Here is a 15,540-nt window from a genome sequence, read left to right as displayed (position 1 = left end):
AAATATTTTTAATTATTTTCACTTTAATGGGTAAAAATATGAGAACAACATAAAATTAATGAATTTATGGGTTGTTCTCATGTGGGTAAATTAATTAAACAAAATTTACTTAGGAAAAGTGGTTCCTTGGGTTATTTCCTAAGGTGAAAGTGGGTTTTAATGTGTAAAACCCATAGTACATGGTGTATTTTGATCAACCTAGTAAAACATGGCTAGGTGATTACTTTTTAGATGATAATAGATTGTCCCCAATGTTTGATTGTTAGGAGCATATCATATGACTGAAATACATAAAAAAATTCCTTTCAGTAGACATAGGAGGTAGTCATAGAGAGAGAGATAGAGAGCCACTACTTGTAAGGGATGAACCACGTGAGGAGGAGGTGATACCACTTGCTAATAAAAATTATCCAAGTGGGTGTACATAATATCAATGAGGTGGGAGAGGCATACCCACACTCGTTGAGATAAGTGAGTACAAAGAATAATGATGTTTCCAACAAAGTGGGTCTATTAAAAATAATGTATAATACATAATATGTTGGCATCAGTGGGCTAGGGGATGATATAATGAAATACAAATTCCCATATACATGTTACTGGAATAAAAGGGCTAGGATTGATACAATGAATGTTCTTGAGCTGAGTACATACGACCAAATGTCCCCAGGCTAATGAGAGGGAGAGGTCACAACTAAAGAAGCCATGTTGAATAGGAAATGGCTCTGAAGATTAGAATGAGCCAATTGAAAGGGGGATCATGTAGTGGGCTCTACGAATGGCATAAACGAATTCAGTCAAATCTACTGAACTACATCTGAGGTTGGAACATGAACTGTTAATGGTTTGGCATGCAAGGGATTGCCTGAAGGGAAACCCCCTCTTGAGGTTTAGGAACATCTCACACATGCCCAGGGGATACAGGTACAATCTACTAAAGCATTGGACCATCAAGTGTATGGTTCTCAATTATGTGATAATAAGCTAGAGTAAAGCATGAGAGAAACTACCAAGTCAAAGGGATATTATGTGTCCATTTGATTGATCTGAAGCATCTAGAAATGAAGAAATTAGATCTAAGATATGTTGTCCTCTAGGCCACTCTCCTAAAATAAATGTGTTGAAGTCGATAGAGGAGTGTTAGCCAAAGCTAAGGAAATGATGGTTCCTCAACAAAGGCATGACGAAAATGGATAATGTAACTATTAAGAGACTTAAACCAAGGGTGATAAAGAAAAAGGTCTAATGGGTGGGCTTAAAACTTCTATCGTCATAGCATGCCATGTAAGGTTGACCTAGAAGTGACTAAAAAGGTTCCAATGGGGATGCTAAGATAATCGGACATAAGCATTACAAAGATGGATCAACACATATGGAAGTCAAATCTTAGGAATACAGGATGGGCATGAAACATGGAGGTGATGAAACACTATAAGAGGAAACAATGTGGTTATGGATAGACTCCATGGGACACAATGGTGACTCATATATGATTCTCTAAATAAGGATGACTCAATGTTGGTTTCACTGGTCGAACTGAGTACAAGTGGTGGAAGGCCCTCTTAGGGAAAACCAAGAGGTAAGAAGAGGGGAGAGTATGGGGGGACATGGGTTGACATCATGAAAATGTGAAATGAAAATGATGTTGGCTCTGGTATGAAGAAAAACTAGACTCTCAATGTGAAGGGGGGTTAAATGGCATGGGCACCAAAATGCAAAGGGGTAATGGTGTTGGAGTTCCCATGTGAGGAAGCCTCAAACACTTCATAGGTGGAAAATGCAATATATGGATGGGTTGATTGAGATACCAAAGTGTGGAGGTCACGAAAGTGATATCCACTAAATGAAAGGAAAATGAAAGGAATGAAGTGATGTTACTGATATGTGAAGTGCCACAGGGAATGAGACCAAAGGATACCCTAGAAACATGAGCAAACAACAGTTACTCATGATGAAAATCGACACATGAGTCAACAAGTGCAAAGACAATGTGGTATCAGAGTAAAAGTGAAAAATATGAAGAAATTTGATTTAAACATGAGGAGACTTGACGCCTTGTGGAAAAAATGGCTTTTGAATGAAGTATTAAATTAGCAAAAACTAAGAGACACCCATTATAGAGCTTGGAAATAACTTTCCAATAGTGCTAACATTTTTTCAAATGAAGTTAGTATGACCTTGGAATGACCAAGTTAAAATTGGTGTATTTTTCTTATATAATACATTTTCCCTCCAATTCCAATTCATTTGTGCATTTCCATTGGATGGTTTGGATGGTTTAGTATTGGGATATGCAATTTTTCCGGTAGGTGACCTTAATTGTCTAAGAAGGGTTGAGGAATGTGTAGATGGCTCATTAGAGAGGCTGATAGGATAGACTACCCAAGTAATGAGAGGATAAAAAACCTTAACTAGACCTTTTGGGCCTAGGCTAAGAACACATAATAACCAAAAGGGAAATTGTATAGAGGGGCCATCATGTCCCCAAGCATAAGATGCTTCCTCCCAGCAAGTGATGATGGAGGGGAAGTGATCAGGTATGCAAAGGTGGGAATGACTCCCCCTATTGGATGTATACGTATCAAGCTAAGGGAATACCCCAAATTAAGGTGATACACATGAAATAGGGGTGCAACTTGGAAAATAATTTGTTCAAATATGTCACCATTTGTTGTGGATTGGTTATCTTCTTATGGGAAGAAGGGATGAATACAATGGGGGAAAGGAAATCGTGGAGTGTCAATCTCACTTGGTACTACATATGTGAGTCAAAGGTACTAAATATATGGTTTTTTGAATATGTGTCACCATAACAAGTAATGGCTTGGATTATATTGAATAAATTCTCACCTAGACGAAACTAGGGCTGAGCAACAAAATTGTCAAATGGAATGGGTTGTTGAGGTAATATGTAGGAATGATTAAATATATCATCCTTATGATTATTTGGAGTGATATGGAACTCAAGAGTTTCTTCGAGGTGAGGAATAATGATGGTACTAGAGTTAACACTATCAGATGCAATATGAGGGTTGGGGAGAATTTCTTCTTCTAGAACCTCAAATATGTCCCCTTACCCAAATATTGTGCAACAATATAATGGCCAAATGATCTAGGTGGATATCAGTGGATACTTGCCTATTACACTTGGATCCCCAACACTTCTTCCTTTTAGTTTCCTAATTTCTAGCACATTTTCCTATTTCGAAAGTTTCCTATTTTTGGCATTTTTTTGTCCCCTAAACTTTCAGAACCATTTTTAGGCCCTAAAGGACATTTTTTAGGGAAACAGGAAAACAAGAGGCTCATGGCATCACATATGCAATTAAAACATTTTTTCCTCATATATGTATTTCTAAATGGCTATCATATGTGCCAAACAAAGATCGTATGTCAAAGTTACAACCTCGGGAAGTTAACATTCCAATTAACATTGGTAGCGCCCACAAGATTTTGGCACTTCATCTCCTAGGGTTAGGTTTTTGGATGTTTAGGGTTTCCCATTGTTTATTGATAATAAAAATGACCAAGATCCTCATTGTAACTCAGTTCAAATGACATGTAGCCATCACATCTCATCTTAGAGATAAGATACCATCTCCCAAGCTAGTTTGTTTCCTTTCTGCATGTAAAGAATTTTCAACAACTGTTATTTATTAATTGAAGTTCTATTTTGTTGTATCTCTATGTTTTTGTTTAAATCTATTTTTCATCTTTTTCCTTCATAAATCCATATTAGTGGTATTAGAGAGGTATTCTCTTTCTCTATTTTTCTGTGTGTATCTCAAATGAGGTCGGGGTATTAGGCGTTGGGACTTGAATTGGTTGAACCATTACAAGACCAGCATCATCGACCCCGATGACCTCCCATGGAGAAAGAAAATAAATACAAGGGAGTAGGAGATCCTTTCAAATTGTTGCTCGAAGATGCCCTCAAGAGGCAAAGGAACGAGATGATGGATATTTTTTCTCAGATCCTTCTTTGGGTATTAGCAGGTGAAGCATCTTCATCTAGCAGTAACTTCAGAAGCGCCACCCCCTTTAAGGTATACGTAAACTTTGAAATTTCTATATTTTAAGGTCAAATAGATGCAAATGCTCTAAATATATGGTTAAATCTACTGGAAGGATATGTTTCAGTCCATATTTTTTCAGATAGGGAAAAGATTACTTTTGCACTCCTTAAAGTCACCCCCCATGTCAAGGACTAGTGGGAAACGTACTGTGAGTAGAGGGGCGAGGAGGAACCCTCACTGCTTTTAGCTACACCCTCTTGGAATTCTTTCTAAGATGTTGTCAAGGAACAATATTACCCTGTCGGAAACTATGAAGATAAGTATTTAAAATGGACCAAACTACGATAAGAAAGGGTCCAAGGTGTGTTAGGGTTCATGAATATTTTTCATACCCTACACACATAGTTAGGTATCAAGGATTCTGAGCAAAATATGGTACTCAAGTACCATGGCTATCTCTAAAAATAAATCCAAGTAGATATGGATTTCTTGGACATCTCCTCATTTGACACAATGCACTGATATGATGTCAAGATCAAGCAAAAAATTAAATAGAAGAAGCGAGACCTTGGATCTGTGAATCCGAAGCATGGGAAAGGCACTTCCAAACTGCAGGAAAAAGGATAGATCCAAGGTGGATTGGCTTAGGGTAACTCATCATAGCCATAAGAAAATAATAGCACCATGAAGATGAAGGAGGACACAGGAAAGTGGTGTGAGTTCCACAACAACCCCACCCACAATATAAATGAGTGTTGCACCAAGAAGTCACTGGTGGCCGAGCTAAAAGCTTTAGAGTCAGATGCATGTTCCAACTCTAAGCCAGAACCCAACAAGGGGAACAATAAGGGGAAGAAAAATATTGATGTAGAACCCAGTGCCACCATTTCCACCACCAAGGTCCAAAAGATTGAGCCCGAAGATCTAGAGGAGGGGGAGTGTGTCTTCCACTCCTAGATGTGGGTGAAGGGTTCTCTATTGCAGTTCATTGTCAACCATGGGAGAAAAAATAACCTCACCTCAGTAGAGTTCGTTAAGTGGTTGGGCCTATCGACCACACCACACCTAAAACCATACACCATCGTGTGGCTCCACCAAGGATGAGATCTCCACGTCAACCAATAGTTTCACCTTCCTTACAACATCAAGTCCTTCACAAATGTGGTATTGTGTGATGTTTCTCTTCTTAAATTTTGTGATGTTTTATTATGCCAACCATGCTTATAGAAGAATCATGTCATGCATGAGTTCAGACATTGCACTATAATTATTACTTTGGGAAAAAAAACTATACAGGATACTGGAGGTAACCCTTCCTACTGTCATTTCTCTAATCTCTACTAAGCAATGCAGTAACATTATATCCCAAACCGGGAATTTGTTTTTCTTTCTTATTTTCTCTCAAAGTAAGGGGAAGATCATGGCAACATTCATGGCCCCCATAAAGGATTCCTCCACATAGAAAAAGTAATTTTATAAGGTCTTGGAAGAGTACAGGGACATCTTCTCCTCACCCACAAGGGTACCTTTGCACTATCAAGTCAAGGATCGATTGATCTAACTCTAGGAGCACCTCTACCCAATGGAAAAATATACCACCACTCTCTTTTGGAAAATGATGAAATCAAGAGGTAGATCCAAGACTTGCTACAAAAATATCACATCCGACCAAGTTCCTCACCTTGTGGGAGCCCAATTCTACTCGTATAGAAGAAGGATGGGACCTGGAGACTTTGCATTGATTATCGGGCGGTGAATAAAATCACTTGTTAGATCTAAGACTTTTGTGATCCATAATGTAGAGAACAGTCTTTCGGATTAATCACATTGTAAGGATTGGGTTGACGTTTCGAACCAGCGAATCTGGTTCATCCTCAGGACAAGGTGAGAAACCGTTTGATCTGAGAGAATAAATAGCAGGGATGCATCATTGTTCAGGGTAAGCCATTCAAAATTTGTTGTTGGTGAAACAAAATTATTTAGGAATATGTGATTGTTTATTAAATTAACTAGTAATTAGTTAGAAAATAGTTTTTATGTAATAATTAATTATTTAATATCAAAATCATAAATTATTAATCAATTTAAATAATAAAATAATCTAAGAATAACTTATTTACATAATATTATTAGTTAGGGTTAACCTATTCAATGTGAATTAGGTAGAAAACTAGTCGTTATCATGATATAATAAATTATTTAATAATAAAATAATTAACATAATTAAAAATAATAATATTATCGAACCATAATTTATTAATATAATAGTAAAAGTTAGGGTAGACTAATGTGAATAAGGTGGAAAACTAGATGTTATAATAAATTAGTTAATAATATTATTAAAAATTAATTTATATAATAATATTTGGTTGAAAATAAGTTAGTCAATAATAATATTAAAAATAATTAATTTATCAATTCAAATAATAATATAATCTAGGAATACTTTTTATATATAATATTATTAGTTGGGGTTGACTAATAATATTATTAAAACTAATTAATTTAAATAATAGTAATTAGTTGTTATGTAATTAATTATCAATTTATATGATACTATGTCCTAAAATAATTATTCAAGATTCTATTAGTTGGGGGTGACTTAATTAGAGTATATTTGGTTGAAACTTTATTGTTAGGAATGATTCAAAATAAATTTCATTTCGTTATGTTTAAGGATCCTTTATTAAAAATATATATATATTTACCAAAACCTCTATAAGGACTATTTATCGGAGTTAAATGAGACCATCAAAGGATAGAGGATAACTTATCAAGGAGGAAAGAAAATATAGTGACCAAGGTAATACCATCAGTAGGATGAAAGAAAATAAATTTAAGATAGAAAACAACTGAAGTTGAAAAATGATAAGGGTGAGGAGAGGGCAGAGGAGTTATGAAGCGAGAGCTGGGATCTAGCTTTTACTTAATTTCCAGCCATCATCCCTATTGAGGTTTTTGGCATTCCTCTCAATCTCAATCGCTTCCCTTAGTTTCATGTGGTGGAAATGATCAATTTTAGCAATGACTTTGGATTCTTCAATGCAGACATGATGTTTTGATTTCTCAGCATGTTCTGCAAGGGCCGAAGTGTGGGAGCGATTGTGTCTGATGTTAGCAACATGTTCACTGATCCTCTACTTAATAGACCTTCCTGTTTCTCCAATGTAGGGGATACCACAGGAACAGGGAACGAGGTAGACCCCTTTTGAGTCCTTCGGGTCAATGGGGTCCTTAACCGATCTGAGAGAATTTTTAATGGTATTGAGAGGTTTGAAAGAAGAAGAAACATTAGTCTTCTTAAGAGTATGGGAAATCCGATATGTGGTTCCTTTGATATACCGGAGATAAACCTTAGAAATAGTATCAGCAATAGAAGGTTTAACCCTTGGCTCTTCGCTAGCTCTGTGAAAGGCCTTGAGGCTATGGGGTCTGCTATACCCATTCTTTTCAAAAGTGGTCATCATCAAAGACTTCTCCTGATCAAAGTGGTCATCATCAGAGATTATTAGAGCAAGGGTAGTGAGAGTGTTGAGAACCCTAAATTTCTGAGCAGGGAAATGATGAGAACTAGCATGGAGGTATCGTTCTGTGTGAGTCTTCTTTCAAAAAACTTGGTGACATATGGAGCCATCCTCCCTCCTAGAAAGGAGAATGTCGACAAAGGGAAGGCGACCATTCTCCTCAACCTCAATAGTGAACTTGATGGAATCTGATTTAGAATTCAGGTTGTTGAGGAACATATCTAGTTTTTCACGTCCATGAGGCCAAATGACATATGTGTCATCAACAAACCTCTTCAATTTTTTAGGACGAAATTTAGTGGATGCAAGGGCCCTTGTCTCAAAGTCTTCCATAAACAAGTTTATGACAATGGGGGAGAGAGGGGAGCCCATCGCAACACCACAAGTTTGTTCATAGAACTGACTTTGGAAACTAAAGAAAGTAGAGGTGAGGCAAACGCCAACTAACTTGGCAATGTCTTTATCAGTGATGCGATTAATGATATCAATGGCTTCTTGGATGGGGATTTTGGTGTATAAGGAAACCACATCAAAACTCACTAGTAAATCTCTAGGATCTAATTTGATATCCTTCCACTCTTGAATGAAGGAGGCAAAGTCTTTCATAAAAGAATCCGTGCAACCCACAAGAGGTTTAAGCTTTTGGGCTAGGAATTTAGCCAAAAGATAGGTTGGTCCGCTAATCATATTACTAATAGGTCTTAAGGGGGCACCCGATTTATGAATCTTCAGATGGTTGTAGATCCTAAGGGTAAGGGGGTTACTTTCAATGAGATTTCGAGAAAGGGGATTAAGAGATGGATCTGCTTTAATCGTCGAAGCAACCTCCTTAGAAATGGATTTGAGTGGGATTTTCTTTAGCTTGATGTAAATCCCACCACTAGATAGATGTTCCACCATCCAGTGGACATAATCAGACTTGTCAAGAATGAAAACAGCTCCACCATTGTCTGCCCTAAGGACAACAATGTCGAGGTCATCCCTTAGGAATTTAAGGGCAAGAAACTTGGCCTTGCTAAGCTTTTTCTTAGGAGGTTTAACCTTCCTAAGAACAACGGCGCAATAAAAGGATTCTTAAATAAAGGATTCTTAAACATAACAAAATAAAATTTATTTTGAATCATTTCTAACAATAAAGTTTCAACCAAATATACTTTAATTAAGTCACCCCCAACTAATAGAATCTTGAATAATTATTTTAGGACATAGTATTATATAAATTGATAATTAATTGCATAACAACTAATTATTATTATTTAAATTAATTATTTTTAATAATATTGTTAGTCAACTCCAACTAATAATATTATATATATAAATTATTCCTAGATTATATTATTATTTGAATTGATAAATGAATTATTTTTAATATTATTACTAACTAACTTATTTTCAACCAAATATTATTATATAAATTAATTTTTAATAATATTATTAACTAATTTATTATAACGTCTAGTTTTCCACCTTATTGACATTGAATAAGTCTAACCAAACTTTTAATATTATATTAATAAATTATGCTTAGATAATATTATTATTTTTACTTATATTGATTATTTTAAGGTTATTATTAAATAATTTATTATGATAACGGCTAGTTTTATACCCAATTCACATTGAATAGGTTAACCCCAATTAATAATATTATGTAAATAAGTTATTCTTAGATTATTTTATTATTTAAATTGATAATAATTTATGATTTCAATATTAAATAATTGATTATTACATAAGATCTATTTTCTAACTAATTACTAGTTAATTTAATAAACATCTCTTCATCACATATTCCTAAATAATTTTATTTCACCAACGACTAATTTTGAACAACTTTCCATGAACAATGATGCATCCCTGTTATTTATTCTCTCAGATCGAATGGTTTCTCACCTTGTCCTGAGGATGAACCACATTAGTTGGTTCAAAATGTCGACCCAATCCTTACAATGTGATTAATCTGAAAGACTGTTCTCTAAAATAAAATCACTGTCAGGAACAGGTATCTAATCCCATAGATTAATGGCCTTCTTAACCAGCTCAAGGGCACTAATTAATTCAACAATATTTATTTGAAGTCTGGCTATCACCAAGTTCCAATAGAACCCACATATGTATGGAAGACCACCTTCAAATCCATGGAGAGCATTTTTGAGTGCTTCGTCAAGCCCTTCAGGTTGAAAAATTCCCCTGTAAATTTTGTGAGGTTGATGGATGACATATTGTATCCTTTCACCAACTTGTTCATGGTTTTATATCTATAAGGCATTCTCATCTTCACCAAGAGTTAGGGAGATCACTTGCAACATACTCTATGGGTCCTTCAGGCCCTACGACAACACAAAATATGTACCAACCTGGAGAAATGATCCTTTGGCATGAACCAGGTCCAATATTTGAGCTACATCATTGATGAGCAAGGCATGCATGTGGATTTGTCTAATATTCAATTCATTCAAGATTAGCCAACCCCGACACCTTTAAAAGAGCTTTGCAGATTTTTGGGAATTACCAATTTCTATTGAAGGTTCATGTTGGGGTCCTCTCATATCACTTGGCCTTTGAGTCAAGTTACTAAGGGCAGAGTGAAAGAAAAGTTATTTTGGTTTGAGTCCCAAAAAAAGGCATTCGTTGAGCTGAACCACCAACTTTTCTTTGTGCTAGTACTCACATTACTAGACTTGCAACAACCATTTAAAATTAAGACAGATGCCTCAAACTTTGCTATTGGTGCAGTTCTCACCTAGAAAGGGAATATGGTGGCCTATCATAGTGAGACACTCTCTGATAGGATTTGAAAAAACCCCACCTATGATAAGCAGATGCATTCCATTGTTCACGCTTTCCAATAGTGGAAACATTACATTCTAGGGAAGGAGACGATCATCCACATAGATCACTGATCTCTTAAGTTTATACAGACTCAAGGGAAGTTGCAAAATCATCACCATAAAAAATGGTCCACCTATCTGCCACAATTTCATTTGAACATTAAATACAAGAAGGGAAACACCAATAACAGTGTAGATTACCTTAGTCGACCCCTAGTTGTGCCACTGACTAGTGTTCTCAAATCTTGTGGGAAAGAGAATTTTAGATGGCTACAACTGTACAAAAGTGATCTAGAATTCACAACCACATACTAGATACTAATGGATGGAAAGAAAGTACCATACTTCCACCTCTACGTCGCACTATTATGCTATCTAGTTCATGTTTGTGTTCCTTCAAGCGAGTGTGCCAACTTGATCTGGGAGGCGTGCTACAGTCAGGTCACAGGACATTTTGGTCAAGAAAAAATAGTGGTAGTACTGCAAAAGTATGTTTATTGGCCAAAACTCCAACAGGATGTTGGAAAATATATTAGATCTTGCACTTTTTATGCCATTTCTAAACCAACAATTAAGTAACAAGGCATGTACACTCCTCTGTTTACTCCTATCCAGCCTTGGGAATCCATCTCCATGGATTATATGTCTCGTGTTCCTTTTAAAAAGCATGGTAATGAATTTTTGTTTGTGGTCATTGATAGGTTTTCTAAGATGACTATATTGGTTGGTTGCAAGAAGAGTACCAAAGTAGAAGAAACTGCCAAAATATTCTTCAAATGACTGTGGGTACATTTTAGGATTCTACAAACCATTATATCATATCGAGACAATAGGTTTTTGAGCACATTTTGGTAAAGCCTCTATTTGTTGCTAGACACCAAACTCACCAAGTCGACTACATTTGATCCCCAGACTGATGGTCAGATAAAGGTCATCAACTGGATGACAGTGCACATACTCAACTCCAAGCATCCAAAGACTTGGGATGAGAGTCTTCCCTATGTCTAAAATAGTTATAATAGAGCTCTCCATAGCTTAATTATCCACACCCTCTTTCAAGTGGGCTTGGGATTTCAAACATTGTGCCCGATTGATGTTTCCATGCCTCTTGCGACTACACATGCATAATATGCACATGTATAGTCTAAAATTGATAAAGCCACCAAGTTTATTGAACGCATCTAGCACATCCACTAACGGCTTCATGATATCCTAGATAACACTAGTGCCAAGTCTAAACAACGCCATGATCAACATGGCATGCTAGATAAGGTTCAAGTGGGAGACAAGGTGTGGTTGCATCAATAGAAGGAACGCCTTACTAGAACCTGTCAAAAGCTTCAACAACTTCAATACAAGGCTTAAACCTTCAACAATGCGATGGGTGATAATGATTTCGAACTAAGTATCCCTCCGTTGCTTGTATTCAATTTGGACCACCTTCATCCATACTTGCCACCGTACACTATTGAGTAGCTAACACCAATAGAGCTCAATCCATATTGCATCGAATAGGCCAAAAATGACCGGATCATAGACACATAGATTAAAAAAGGTTCTACAACAAAATATCGAATGACATCAGGTTGTTAAATCTAGCTAACTCCAACACCAAGGAAAGTGTCTCACCAGGGACCAAATTCAGCAAAAGTTTCCCCATCTCATGGAGGCACCCAACGCAATGGGGACCATTGCTTCCTAAGGAGAGAGGACTGATCCAGGTGGATATTTTTGGCCACTTGCATATTCCACTTGAACCCCCAACAATTTTTCCTTTCAATTTCCTAATTTCTAGCACATTTTCATGTTCCGAAGATTTTCTATTTTTGGCAATATTTTGGGTCCTGAACTTCTAGAGCCATTTTGAGGCCCTAAACTACATTTTTGGGGGAAAAGGGAACATTTGGGCCCAGTGGCCTATATTTTCAAGTGAATTTTTATTTCCTTAGGTAGATATTTCTAATGAGATATCATGCTCAAAAAACAAAGATCATATGCCAAATTTACAACCCTGGGAAGTTGACGTTCCAATTAACTCAAGCAGGTCCCACAAGCTTTTGGCACTTCATCTCCTAAGGTTAGGTTTTTGGATGTTTATGGTTTTCCATTGTTTCTTGATGATAAAAATTCCTAAGATCCTAATTTTAACTCAGTTAAGAATCCATGTAGCCATCACATCTCTTCTTAGAGCTAAGTTACCATCGCCCGGGCTAGTTTGTTTCCTTTCTGCATGTAAATAGTTCTCAACAATTCTTATTTATTAATTGAAGTTTTTTTTTGCTATATCTTTGTGTTTTTGTTTAAATTTTTATTTCATTTCATTCCTTCACATATTCAGATCTCCAAAAGATGGATGTGGTTCAAAATTCGTGGTTTGAAATAAGGGGTTGTTAAACCAATCTACTTCATTGTGAATAAAGTTTTTTAATTCCACAACATATTGGTCAGATGGACTTGGTTGTTGTGGGATAAAATAAGAACAATGTCGCATATCATCCCATGGATAATATGGTGTGGTCATAGAATCCATTATGTCCTCATCAGAGTGGTAGACTAGAATGTGAGACTGTGAAGGACCACATGATGTAGATGATGAAGAAGTATCTAAATCATCATCATGGGAGATATCGTTCAGATGCTAAATTTCTATGAGGGAAGGATGGAGACTAGTGGAATGAATATCCATCTATGTTGAGACAAAAGTGACCTCAGAGACAAAATGTGTTTCCAAAGGTACACAAACAAACACTCCTTAGGTGTCAAGAGATGTCGATCTCCATATCAAGGAGATCAATCACAATAGCAAGTTGATTGGTTCCTTGCCTCAACAAAGAAGAGGTGTCAGGGGGCATAAGTAGAGGAGTGGAAACTCCACTAGGAGAAACATCCACATCATGAATAACGATGAGTTTATTATGAAAATATGAGGAATGAAGGCAGTGATGCTAGTAATGTCCATACATTTCACACAAATCATAAGGGTGTTTTGTGCATAATGATTTATTCTTATTAGATGATTCATATGAGGAAATGAAACCCTTTAACTAGGGAAGAGTGGGAAATTTATTGGTGGTGTGGTCATAAATATCGTACAAAGAACATGGTGGAGTAGGCTAAGGTGTAAAAGATTGAGTGACCACTATCGAGGTTGTTTTATCATTGACCCCCTTCTTTTTGGCTTTTCAACCATTTCTGGATGCTTGCGCAGTAGGAGAAGAATCACATAAAGTTTGCAATGGAATTGAATCAATGGAGGGGGTTGTTGGAATAGTATGGATGGGTCTCAAAACTACATAGGGTTTAAGTTGATTCAGAGGAGTATTTGTGGGAAGATCCAGGTACCAAACTAGAACTCCCAATGTGATATTTGGAAAATTCAGCATAGCTATCACATGTGTGCTGACTATTCCAGGAATTGGAAATAAGAAAGGTATTTTACTAAGTGGATGATGACCAAGAGGAACCCCTCCCGACACTTTAGCTAAATTTGCAACAACATATTGATGATGAGCTAGTTGCTGGAACAAGGACCAAGTTGTTGAGTAGCTTGAGACCTAGACACCATGAAAACTTGAGAGGTGCTAGGTGTAGTCAAAATAAGCAGTGGGCTATAGTATGCCCAAGAAACAAGCAATATTTATAGACTCTGGGATTGATCTTGGTAAGAGAAGTGAATATATTATTTCCAACTATCGAGGAAATGACATTCTTAGGATGAACCTGAAGCTTAGGATTATAGTATGTCAATTGATCAATGGTGAAAATCTTCCCAATATGGGGGATTCTCATGGTATGATAGAAAGAAGAATAGAATATCTTCATGGAATACATGAAACTACATCCTATAAAGATGTTATAGTCTAAAAGGGTGTCGATAGGGGAACTTTGGTACAAGCCTAGTGGTTGTAAGGGACAACCATCATATGTTCTAAGGGTGATCGTAGATGATTGAAGTTCTAATGAATCTACTTGGGTGGACATCACACATGTGGATTCTCGTTTGTTAATGATACAACACTAAACAATGACATTCTTAATGGATATTGGGATCTGGAAAGCAACAGATGGGGGGATATGAGAAGTTTCTTCTTTATCAACATTAAAGACAATCATGCAAGTGTCTAAAGGATCCACAGTGACCAAAGCAGAAAGTAGATCCTTACATTATGAAGGAGACATATAGAAGACTTCCAGCGCTGACATGGAAGCAAGATACTATGCCAGGACGACCTCTTCTTTGGTTAAATTAGGGTTGAGGTGTAGGCTAGTTAGAGTTTGCTAATTAGGGTTTACTTGTCAAAGTTTTCTTATTAGGTTTTCTTTCATCGTTAACATTGATATATGATTTGTTGTGTTTTTTTTTTAATGCAGTTAGGCAATTTTATGCACCATATTATTCCACCAGCTTGCATTCATAGTCTTACACTTCTCATTTTCGCATGGCATTCATAAAATATATGCACATGCATTGCATCGGTATTTTAATTTCAATTGTTTTATTTGTTCCATGCATTTACATAGCATTTCATTGACCTATAGTCCTACCTATTGCATTAGGTTTTTCATTCATCTTCTTGCATAACATACACTGGTTTTTGACCTATCTTTACATTTGTTCTTTGTTGCATGCAACCACATCACCCTTCACAAGCCTAGAGCTCTTCAAACTATTGGCATAGTGACTAGATTTCTTATGCCTATTTGCACATGTCCAAACCCTAAAAGAACTTCTTGAGCCTCTCTGTGCATGCTGAAATGCTATCAAGCTACCCTAGTCACCTTACCCTAGTAATGAAACCCTAACCCTAACAGTTGTGTGTGGTTGTAATGGTTTCATTGAGAGGCAACCTCTCATAGAACCAGTAATAAAAATTGTGTCCCGAACATGTCTCCTATTTGTCTGTCTCATTAACAAGTAAAACATGAGCAGGTACTTGCAGGGAACTCTAATTAGTTCAAATGGCCTATATATGTAACCTGAACCTTGTTTTTGGCTTGGTCCTGGATATTTATTGGTATGCGTTCATTGTTCACATTTCAATCGGATATGTGATGTGGAAATGGGACATGACAGAAAACCTAAATCACAAGACCTTTTAGTTTTTGTCAAACAAGAAACAACCTCTGTCGCCTATAAAATAAGTCGAGATCCCTCATCCTCCCTGGTGA

This window comes from Pinus tabuliformis, chromosome 4_2, assembly GCF_031772625.1.
Source record: "Pinus tabuliformis cultivar Carrire ecotype Pingquan chromosome 4_2, CPIR1, whole genome shotgun sequence".
NCBI lineage: Eukaryota > Viridiplantae > Streptophyta > Pinopsida > Pinales > Pinaceae > Pinus > Pinus tabuliformis.
Note: the sequence above shows the minus strand (reverse complement) of the source record.